Below are 10,726 nucleotides of genomic sequence, written 5' to 3'. Positions count from 1 at the left end.
AAAATGAATTTGAGGTAATTTTGTGCTTTTCATAAGAACTTTTACTTTCAGAAAACTTTGTTAATAATAATCCTTTGCACTCTTATATATTGTCATTTGGGCATAATTAATTACCTATTAAGGGAAGCAGGACAGGGTTACCATGACTGTACACTAGCTTTTGCCTTGAGGAGCCGAGGCACAGAATCACTACTGACAGTGGCTCCAGTGCCTGTCACTGCATATTTTATTCTCTTTTCAAAACACCTTGAGGTTAATCTCAAATTGTAGCTGAAGAGGCCACAGATGCTTACCTAAATGAAATAGGGTGATAGCTTTAACTTACCTTCTGCTTTTTACTTGACCTTGTTCCATTGGGATGCTTAAGGCACTACTGAATTTGGCCAGATGTTTCAGTGTAACTCCTCAAGTTCTGTCAGTAGGTCAGTCTGCTTTCTTAGAACAAAGTCACTATTGAAAAGCTTTCAAGTGGGCGTATCTGTTGTTACAACACCAGAGTCATATAATGATGAAAGAATAAAGTTCAGAGAACTCATTTCCCTTTTAAAATAGTTTTATAATAATTTTTTACATAATCAATAAAAAGATATTCAATGATCTATTTTTGTGTTTTTTATTATTAATAGATTGCTCAATGCATGAGAGGTCTTTGGGCTTGAGAGAAATATGCAGAACTACATAAACTTTAGTGCTCAGTTTATTAAACTCATATCCAATAAAACGTTGAAAACCTCTTGAATATTTGAACAATAAACTTGATTAAACTGCCTTAAACATAAGTACCAATTACAAATTTAGTATAGCTGATGATTTTGAACATTTCAAACCATAAATAGTAGATAAAACCTAAATCCAATATTATAAAACATATCCTTACACCAGAATGGAGCACAAAAGGGCTGATGACATGGATTTAACTTTGTTGCTTACTATACTTTTGGGGAGTTCTAACTTTTAAACCTTTCTAGGCTTTCCGTAACTTTACCAGACTTTCCCCCCTACCTTCCTACGGATTTAGTAATAGTAGATCCAACAGAAAAAGAGTTCCATTTCAGACAAGCTCTCTTTCTACTGGGAGCAATAAACTGGGAGGTTGAAAGCCTGGAACCACAGACAAAAACCCTCGGCTGGTGCTGAATCCCCGTATTCAGTAGAAATCTGAAAGAGCGGAGCCAGGCAGAAACAGGGCACAGGTCGAGAGGCAGCAAGAGTCCTGATGACATGTAGGGTCCTTCACAGTTGAGGGAACCAATAACTCCCTAACCTTTATTTTATTTATTTATTAAGCTAGTTTGAGTTGGATGTATATAGCTTGCAACCAAAAGAATTTAAATACCCATGCTCACAGAAAATTTGATTAATTGGTACCACAGCCTGTTAGTCACTACCTGGAGCTGAAATACAAGCCGTGAGAAATTAACTTTGAATACAGTCAACTAAAGTTAGATGAACAGTGTTACCCAAAGGGTACGTTACCAAGACAGCCAGTGGGACAGTGGAGAGAGGACGACTAGGAAGGAGTCTGGGGCCCAGGGCCCTTGTCCTAGAGCTTGCCACTCACCAGGCGGATGACGGTGCAAGCCACTGGCCCTGTCTGGGAATCGGTGTGCTCAGCTTTATCCTGAGCACAACCTTGCCCTGCCACCTCGCCAGGGGCTGTGTGGAGCTGAGGAGCTAGTGAATCCTCAGAAGCGTTTAGCAAACAGTGAAGTGTTATGTAAGTAGGAAGAAGATAAATTACCTTTATCCTCCCTTTGATCTCCATTCATTATCCTTCAGCACTGGCGACATTTGACAGCTGCGTGCTGAGAATGAGGCCATGCAAAAGGGGGAGGAGGGCTTGCTAAGGCAGAAGGCCATCTTGCTGGCCCAGTCATCGCCTTAGCAAGCTGCAGGCCTGGTGATTTGGCCAGCCTTCTGACTTTGCCCCAGACATTTTGCTCTCCTACCGTGAGGAATGACCCAGCCTGGGTGTGGAAGAGGGAAATCTCAGCCCCAAGCAGTTGCCAAGGGGCTGCGTCGTCTCTGTCCTCTGCCCACCACAAGGCCAGGCAGATTACAGTTTAGGAAGAAGGGTGCGGGGGGAATAACATTTGTAAAGTGCTTACTGTGTGCTTCGAGTTATGCATACATTCTCTCATTTAATTCAGCAACCCTGTTTTACAGCTAGGAAAGCTGAGATTCAACAAGGTCACACAATCAGCGGTCCCCAACCTTTTTGGCACCAGGGACCGGTTTCATGGAAGACAAGTTTTCCACAGACGCGGGGCAGCAAGGGTGGAGGGGGGAGGTGGAGCTCAGGCAGTGACACCAGAGATGGGGAGTGGCCGCAAACAGTGAAGCTTCGCTGGCTCCTCAGGACGCTCACCACCTGCTGTGTGCCACACGCTTCCTAAGTTTCATGGGAGACAGTTGTTCCACAGACGGGGGTGGGGAGGGGTGGTGGGGCTCTGCGGTCCTGTCCCTAACAGGCTGCTGACTGGCGGTTGGGGACCACAGATTTGCATAATATGTTCCCGTGTCACACAACCAGTAAGTGATGAAGTCAGATCTGATTCCAAACCTGTGTTTTTGTCATACAGCAAAGGAGAGGCAGAGCTGGGGGTGGTGCTTACCTTGCAGGTTGAGATGTGGCAGAGATAGTGCCTCCAGTGCTTGAAACTCGTGGGCATTTAGCAGCTGGTAAAAGGCAGATAATAGTGCTGTCTGCTAGAGTCACCTCTCCAACCACAGGTCTTCCTCTCCTGTTGTACCCAAGAGAAATGCATTAGTTTCTTTCCTTGGAAGCCCAGACCTGGCTGGAGATTACTTCCTGGGTCAGAAAGTAAAGCTTCAGAGCAGCTGCCTTCTAAGACTCAGAGTCATCCTAAACCTAGTTCCTGTTGTCATCAACTAGGAATAGAATCAGAAACAAGAGCATGGATTCCCTTAAGGGTAAACATATGATCTTGTATTTAGAAAATCTAAAAATAAAAAAAAATGAAAAATGAAAAAAAGGGTAAACATAGAACCTGATAGCAGGTGAAGCTGACTTAGTGCCAAGTGAGAGGGCCAGAGGCCTGCAGGCACTGGCAGGTCTGAGTCACAAGCTGGAGATAAATTTTGTTTTGGGCTACAGCCGGCAACCTTGCCTCTGCCTTCACTCACCGTGAGCCAGTCTCTGCAGCCGCACCCGGTGGCTAGGGCTTAGGCCTCCAGGCAATGCGATGGTCCTCCACACATTGTCCCTCATCCTCACAACAACCAAGGGAGCAAGACATTGTCCCCAACCTACAGGTGAGGAAACAGCCTTGGAAAGGTTAAGTGACTTGGGCAAATATCTTTATAGTTTTCTTAATCTGTAAAAACTGGGATAATAAAAATACCTCATAAGATTATTATGAGGATTGAGACAACATTTAAACTTAGATAAAAGTTTAAAAGTGCCTGGCACATAATAGATGTTCCAAATATGGGAGCTGCCATGATTATTATTTTTTCCTAGAGTAATCATATTAGCCCATCACGCGTGGACAATACATACTATGGTCTGAATGTGTGTGATCCCCCAAATTCATATGTTGAAGCCTAATAACCAAGGTGATGGTCTTAAGAGGTGGAGCCTCTGGGGCTGATTAGGTGACGAGGGCAGAGCTGTCATGCATGGGATAAGCACCCTTATAAAAGGCCCAAGGGAGCTTCCCCTTTGCCCTTCAGCCACGTGAGAATGCAGCAACAAGGCACTGTCTGGGAGGCAGAAAGCAAACTCCGACCACACACGGAATCTGCCGGCACCTTGATCTTGTACTTCCCGGACTCCAGAGCTATAAGCAATAAATTTCTGTTGTTTATAAATTACTCAGTCTAAGGTGCTTTTGTTATAGCAGCCTGAACTAAGACAATGTGTTAGCAGTACTTTTTAAATTCGTATGTGCATATGAATCACCTTGAGAGGTTTCTAAAAAAAAAAGGTTCCTAGCCTCCCCACCCCTGACCCCAACTTTCCCTCCCATGAGAATTTAATTCAGTGGGTCTGGGCTGGGGCATGATGCTGCTGTCCACAGACCACTCTCAGAGTAGCGGTGTGTTCTCATGCTTACCTCTCCTTCTGTCACCTCACCTACCACCAGCTCACACTCCCACTGGCCCCATGAGGTAGGAGGAACAGAGATTGTTACTGCTAATATCCATATGAAACCAAGCTTCATTGCCCAAATAGGTGGCTAGCTTGGGTCCCTAGGCTGCCGGTCAGCTGTATCCTTCCTGGGTCAGAAATTCATCTTTCCCACGGCATAGGAATTGCCTGGGACTCCTACAGTTATTCCTGCCAAATCTCATGGAGCTTAAAGGTGACACCATAGCTTGGACACAGACCTGGGCCTGTGTATGCTTTTCCACCTGTAGAACAGGCTTGCAAGACCTCTGGGCTCAGCCAAGGTCTGAGTAGGCTGTGGACAAAGAGACCTTGGCTTACTTGGGCTGTGGACTCAGCTCTGTGAAAAAAGGCTTTGGCTACTTGCAAATGGGGAGCACAGGGGCAGGGAACAGAGCGTGAGCTAAGTCTGGACAGTTGCCAAGCTGGAGATTGTTGAACTTCAGGGCTTTGTGGGTCAAATACGAAATCCAGGGATGAAGGGGTGGGGCTATATGGTACCTATCATCCCGACAATAACCTGACCCCGTGTCTGGTCTGGACTGTCATGCCCTGCCCTTTGGTGGCCACACACAGTGTGACCATAGGCAGAGGTCCTCCTGGTTGTCTCTTGATACCTCTCTTCTTAGCTCCCTGCCCTCAGGGGCTCCAGACTCAGGTTTCTTTGGGGTCAAGGCACTGGAAAATTGTCAAGATGCTGCAGTGCCCTTCCTGCTGCTCTATGTGCTTGATTTGAAAGCTCAGGTTTCTGTTTTGAAGATGAATGGTGGTTACAGGCCATGGAATTTGGGTTAAGGCCAAGCCCTATGGGCAGGTCTGAGCTTTGAGGGGAGGACAAGTCCATTTGTTCACCATATTATCCCATTCTTTAGCATAGAAGGGACTCGATAAATATTTCTCGAATGAATGAATTACTGGTTGTTCCATTTTCAATCACTTGGAGAAGCAGAGATCCTCTAAAACTGGGAGCTTGAAGGTAGGTATTAGGCAGGATAGGACACTCCTTCCTTCCTTGATCTCACTCCTTTGGTTTGAGACTTCATGGCATTGAAGTGACCCAGAGGATGGTCCCTGGCAGCTGAGTTAAAATGAAACCTAGATTCAGGGAGGTGCCATTAAGAGGCTCCCAGACAAGCTGAGGAAGCCCTGCTTTGCCATCCCTGTCATCCAAGTTCATAACAGGCTCTTGTCGCTCACAACCCTTTCGTACAGCCTGGTGTGCACACTCAAGCCTGGTGTCTGCTGTGCTGACGTGTTGAGGAATGGTTGACTGAGCACATTTGGCCTGGAACCCTCAAGTAAAGAGTAAGGCTCCCAAAGGCCAGCGTGGGGCTGCAATAGAAAGCAGTGAGAGAAGACCCAAAGGGGAAGGTCAATCTTGAGGCCAGAGTCTGGCGTGAAGATGTCCCATGAAGGAAAGTTAGTTTCCCTACAGCTCTCAGGTGGGAAGGCTTCCACAGTTGCTTTTGAGGCCAGCAAGCACCCCAGCGCTTCAGGTGTTGTAAATGGGAGGGCACAGGCCTGGTGCCAAGCCCAGAGCTGGGCAGTGGGGCAGATCCCTGTCAGACTCCCGTGTGCTCAGTGTGGCCTGACAAGGACCCAGGGGGGCAGACACATGTACACTTGCTGGGGAGCTGAGGCTGATTCCACCTGCTAGGCACAGATGGGTTCTGGAGTCAGGGGCTCAGGTGAACAGATGCATTTGGGCAGGGCCACTGCTTTTGGTGCACTGGTGTGAAAGTGGCTGCCAAGGGGCAAATGGGGCCTGAAATCCAGCCAGGAGTGCAGCTCCCCAGGCCATGAAATTATAAGGCTGCAACTGCCCAGAGAGGCACCTTTTTCTAATTAGCATGGAGTAGACCAAGGGAAACTCTGGTTTTGGGTGTGTGAGGTGGGGCCAGTTGTGGCTGCCTGAGAGTTCTGGGCTGGGGAGTCCAGGCCTGGCTTCTTTGGGGGATGCCGGGGCAAAGGCTGGCTCTCCTTGCAGTGTCCGAGAGAGGTCGGCCTGAGCCTGTGAGCCAGCCTGAGTCCCCTCACTCAGGGCCTGCATTGCAATATGGAACATCTCGACCACCCTCACAAGAAGCCTCTGTGCTGGACAATGTAGGGACCGGTAAAATACACTTTCTGTGACAAGACCGGGAGGTAGGGAGGGAAACACTCAAATGATATTTAGGAGAATGTAACTTATTAAATAGAACCTTACTGAAGGGAGCAAAATTATAGGAAGTTAGGATTGTGCTGGGAATTGAGAGGAAGCTTAGAGCAGAGGCAAAGGGTCTCAGCCCTCACTCAAGTTTAGCTCTTTCTTTCCTAGCCCTCCCTTCCCTTCCTTCTCCCTCCTTCCCTCCCTCCTCCCCTCCCTCCTTCCTTTTTCTTTCTTTTTTTTTTTCTTTTTCTTTTTTTTGAGACAGAGTCTCACTCTGTTGCCCAGGCTGAGTGCCATGGCATCACCCTAACTCACAGCAACATCAAACTCCTGGACTCAAGTGATCCTTCTGCCTCAGCCTCCCGAGTAGCTGGGACTACAGGCATGTGCCACCATGCCCGGCTAATTTTTTCTATACATATTTTTAGTTGTTCAGCTAACTTTCTATTTTTAGTAGAGACGGGGGTCTTGCTCTTGCTCAGGCTGGTCTCGAACTCCTGAGCTCGAGCAATCCTCCCGCCTTGGCCTCTCAGAGTGCTAGGATTACAGGCGTGAGCCACCGCGCCCGGCCCCTCCTTCCTCTTTCTCCGACCGACATTTTTTAACCAGCTGAGTGAGACTTTGGACAATTTATTAAATCTGAGCCTGCCTTTCCTCCTCTGTAAAGGAGGTCTTTCTCTCTCTTGTGTCCGAGGGAACCACCATGACCCGCTGAGGGGGCCTGGAGATACTGAGGCCTGTGGGCCAGTCACGTCTTGTCATGACTGCCCAAGCCAGTCCTCACTGCTCCCCCTGCTCCCTGCCATTGTTTTGCCCCAAGCTCTGATGCTGCCCTTGTTCCCTCATTCCCCAAAGTACCAGTCACAGGCATGTGTGTGTGTATGTGTGTGTGTGTGTGTGTGTGCGTGTGTGTGTGTGTGTGTGCATGTGGGGGGGGTGGTGTGTGAGATAGATGTCCCGTCAAGATTGGGGGATAAGGAAGTGAATTATATAGCACAACGCAGAACAGAGCCGCAGGGCAGGAATCATTACCTGCTTTGTACAGAAGAGGAAAGAGAGGTGTAGACGTTGACCAGGTGACTTGGGGAAGTCTATACAGCAGGTTAGTGACTGAGACTGGAACCAGGTCTCCTGGTCCAGAGACTCTGGAGTCGGCACTTCACGTTTCCGAATGTCTGTAATCCAAGGAGCCGGCAGGTTAGGTTAAGGAACAGTTCCCCACGCAGAGAAAGACAGTCCTGGACAGAGGGGATGGGTAGCTGGGAATCTCCATGAGTGCCACTCGCCTTCCCCTCTGTCTCCTGGCGCTGACCCTTGCTCAGCGTCCCGCCAGACCAAGACCCACGCGGACCAACCTTCCCCGAGGGCCTGCCCAAGAGAGGCACAGTAGTGCAGTTGTTTAGTTTAATCCTCACTACGGTCCTGCAAGGCTGGCATCATTATCCGCCATTCTATTGAAGAAAGCAGCCTCAGAGAGTGGAAGTGACTTGGGCAAGGTCAAACAGTTAAAGACTGGCCTGGCTCTGGCTGGGGCTCCCAGACTAGGACTCTGCCGGCAGCTCCACGGCACTGCCAACACTGACCAGCAGGTGGCAACCTCCCCCAACTCCTGCAGGCCGCGGGCAATCTGGAATCTTAAACAGCAGTGCCTGTGCTTGGTGACCCAAGAGCAGTCCCTGCCTGGACTTTTTAATCTGCCCTGAGGCATCATTTATTAACTCTGTTGTCCCTGAGGGGAAACTGATGCCCCGAGAGGGATGATGGCTTTCCGGAGGAGGAAGTTCTATGAGTGTGTGCACATGAGCACGGGATCTGCTCCTTGTTCCAAGACTGGCGGACTCTGCGGACCTGTCGCTGGCTGGGAGTTCACGGGCACGATTTTCCTGGCACGACCTTCAGTGTCCCCTCTGCCCTGTCTGTTGCCAACGCCCCGCTCAGAGATGGCAGCTGAATTTCCTTTTCCTTGATTCCAACACTGACCCAAGGCCCAACCCCTGGTTTGGGTGGGGTCACGCTCACTTGCTCTCAGGCCATCTGAACAGCCCCGTGGATCCTTCCCCTGTTGTAACCCGCGTGCTTCCGTGTGTGGAGCCCTGGGAACTGCTGCGATCTCTCATGCCCGCCTACAGCCAGGAAGAACCGGGAGGGCGTCCTCTGAGTCCTTCCTGGAACACCTCACCGCGCGCTTCAAGCACCGCGGGCTGGAACCGACCCCTCAGCGGAGCTCCTGCCACTGGAGCCCTCCTCGCCTTCGCGCTGCTCAGTGGCAGCCCAGGGCGCGCCCTCCGGGGCGTGAGGACGAGACCCCCTCCCGGCAGGCGTGCCCACTTTCTAAGGGGAGCGCTGGAATACTCTCCAGCCTGGCAGTGACTCTCAGCACGAACACAGCTGTCCTCACAAGCCGCCCCTGCCTTCTCCCCTTTTCCCCCCTAAGGCCTGTGTGTGCGCGCATGTGCACGCGCTTTGTGTCTCTCCTTACAGAGCTGGTCTTAGAGCCTCTTGTCCTCAGCTTTGGGCCCTCACTGCAATTCCAAAAAGGGAGACCTCAGGGAAAGTCCTGCTCTAGGTCCTGCCGAGTAAAGGCCGTGACAGCTCCCTTGCCAGACTGAGTCCAGCAGGGAGGTGGACTGGGGCCTCCCTGAGGGCAGGGCTGCCATTTGAGCTCTGTGTCCCCAGCACCCAGCACGGGCCTGCATGCACGGGCCGCAGAGGAGGTTTCTCACATGAATGAAGGGCTCTGTACTGGACCTGGTGGCCTCTCAGAGCAGACGGGTCCCCTCCCTCTGTAAGATCCCACATTCCCCTCTGCCGGAAGTGGGGGAGGGTGGAGACCAGAGCAAACAGTGGTGAAGGCAAGCATTGCGAAGCTATTATTTTAGTGTTTCTCAAGCTTCTCTCATTCACACGCCTCCTCCATGATTTTTGCTAAATCTGTGGATTATTTTAAATATTTTTCTTCAGCATATTTTATGTAAATACCTAATTTCATGGTCTCCTAAGCAATAATAGTCATGAAATCACAGGTTTGATATATTTTGCCCCTAATACACCTTAAACACAGAGCTATTAAAACATGGCAAAGCCCACTGACAAACATTGTACGCACCACCAGTGAGATGTATACCACACTTGGGTTATTTAGTTTGCACAAACCCTGTGAGGTCAATAATGTTATTTCCGTTTTCCAGGTGGAGAAACTGAAGGTCATGGAGGTGAACTGACTTGGCCACGATCACACAGAGTCTTCTGATCTTGGCCCCACAGCCAAGATGGGAGAGGGATGGGAGGAGCCCGTGCTTGGGGGGTGATGGGCGAGGGCATGGGGCAACTGCCCACGAGAAATGACAGGAGGTGGGGACAGGACTCCATGTCAGAAAGGCAAATGACCTGAGCCCCGATGTCCTATGCACAGTAATGACCATGAAAATAGCTGCAGATTTGCCTGCATTTGTGTGACCAAGATTTATTGTGCCAGCAACTCCGGTAATTGGATGATGAAAGCACTGCAGCTGGGACCGTTGGCTGAAGATTAATTATTAGGGAGAGGAGGTGGGGTGGGGAGTAGCCTGGATGATGCTCAGCTGTGGAGAGACTGGAACCCACTGGAAGAGCAGGCGGGCAGACCTTAGACCTCTAGTCAGCTAGAGACCCCTCTGAACCCCACTCAGCTGAGGCCCAGAGAGGAAGGCGACTGGCTCAAAGCCACAGCCATTGCACAGCAGAGCAGGCTGGGGCTCTTCTCTGGGTGAAGCTGATTTCCCAGGAAAGACGGGCAGCTACAGCAGCATGAGGTACTGGACTTGGAGTCTGAGGCCAGAGGGGAAATCCCAGCTCTGTCTCCTACTGGCTCTGTGGCCTTGGGAAGGTAACTTAATCTCTCTGAGCCTCAATTTCCCCAGTTGTATGATGGGGATGATGGTACTGACTTTATTATGAAGTTATGAGGCTCCAAGGAGATTACTGGGTCCTATTTAGACCTGTTTATGGTCTGTACTTGATCAGGGGTCACAAAGCCCCTCATTGACCTGTGGGAGGGACAGGGCCCTGGACTGACATGCCTGGGACTGGAGCAGGGGTTGAAGTCAGATTAGCTCATGAACATAAAGTGCCGCACGTGGTACCTGGCATACCATAGTGCTCAGGGAAGTCTGACTGAACAAAACTCAGATGACTTCCTGTCCCACCATAGACCCTCCTCCTGGCCCCTTCCTGTTCCCTGCACCTTTGCAGAGGCCTCCAGCCCTGGGTCCTCCTCATCCCTGTAGCTTCTCGTGGCCTCCTGTCCTTCCCTGAACAGCCTGGACTTGGGGTGGGGTGATCCACCCAGACCCTCTATAGCATCCTGCACCTCAGCAGAACTTGCACTTAAAGCTCCCAAGCCCAGCCCAGCTCTCCCTCTCAAGAGACCTCCTGCCAAGTCTATGTCACTGGGAAGGCAGCAGGAG

This window comes from Lemur catta, chromosome 7 (assembly GCF_020740605.2).
Source record: "Lemur catta isolate mLemCat1 chromosome 7, mLemCat1.pri, whole genome shotgun sequence".
In the NCBI taxonomy this organism is placed as follows: Eukaryota; Metazoa; Chordata; class Mammalia; order Primates; family Lemuridae; genus Lemur; species Lemur catta.
This window is presented reverse-complemented; position numbering follows the sequence as displayed.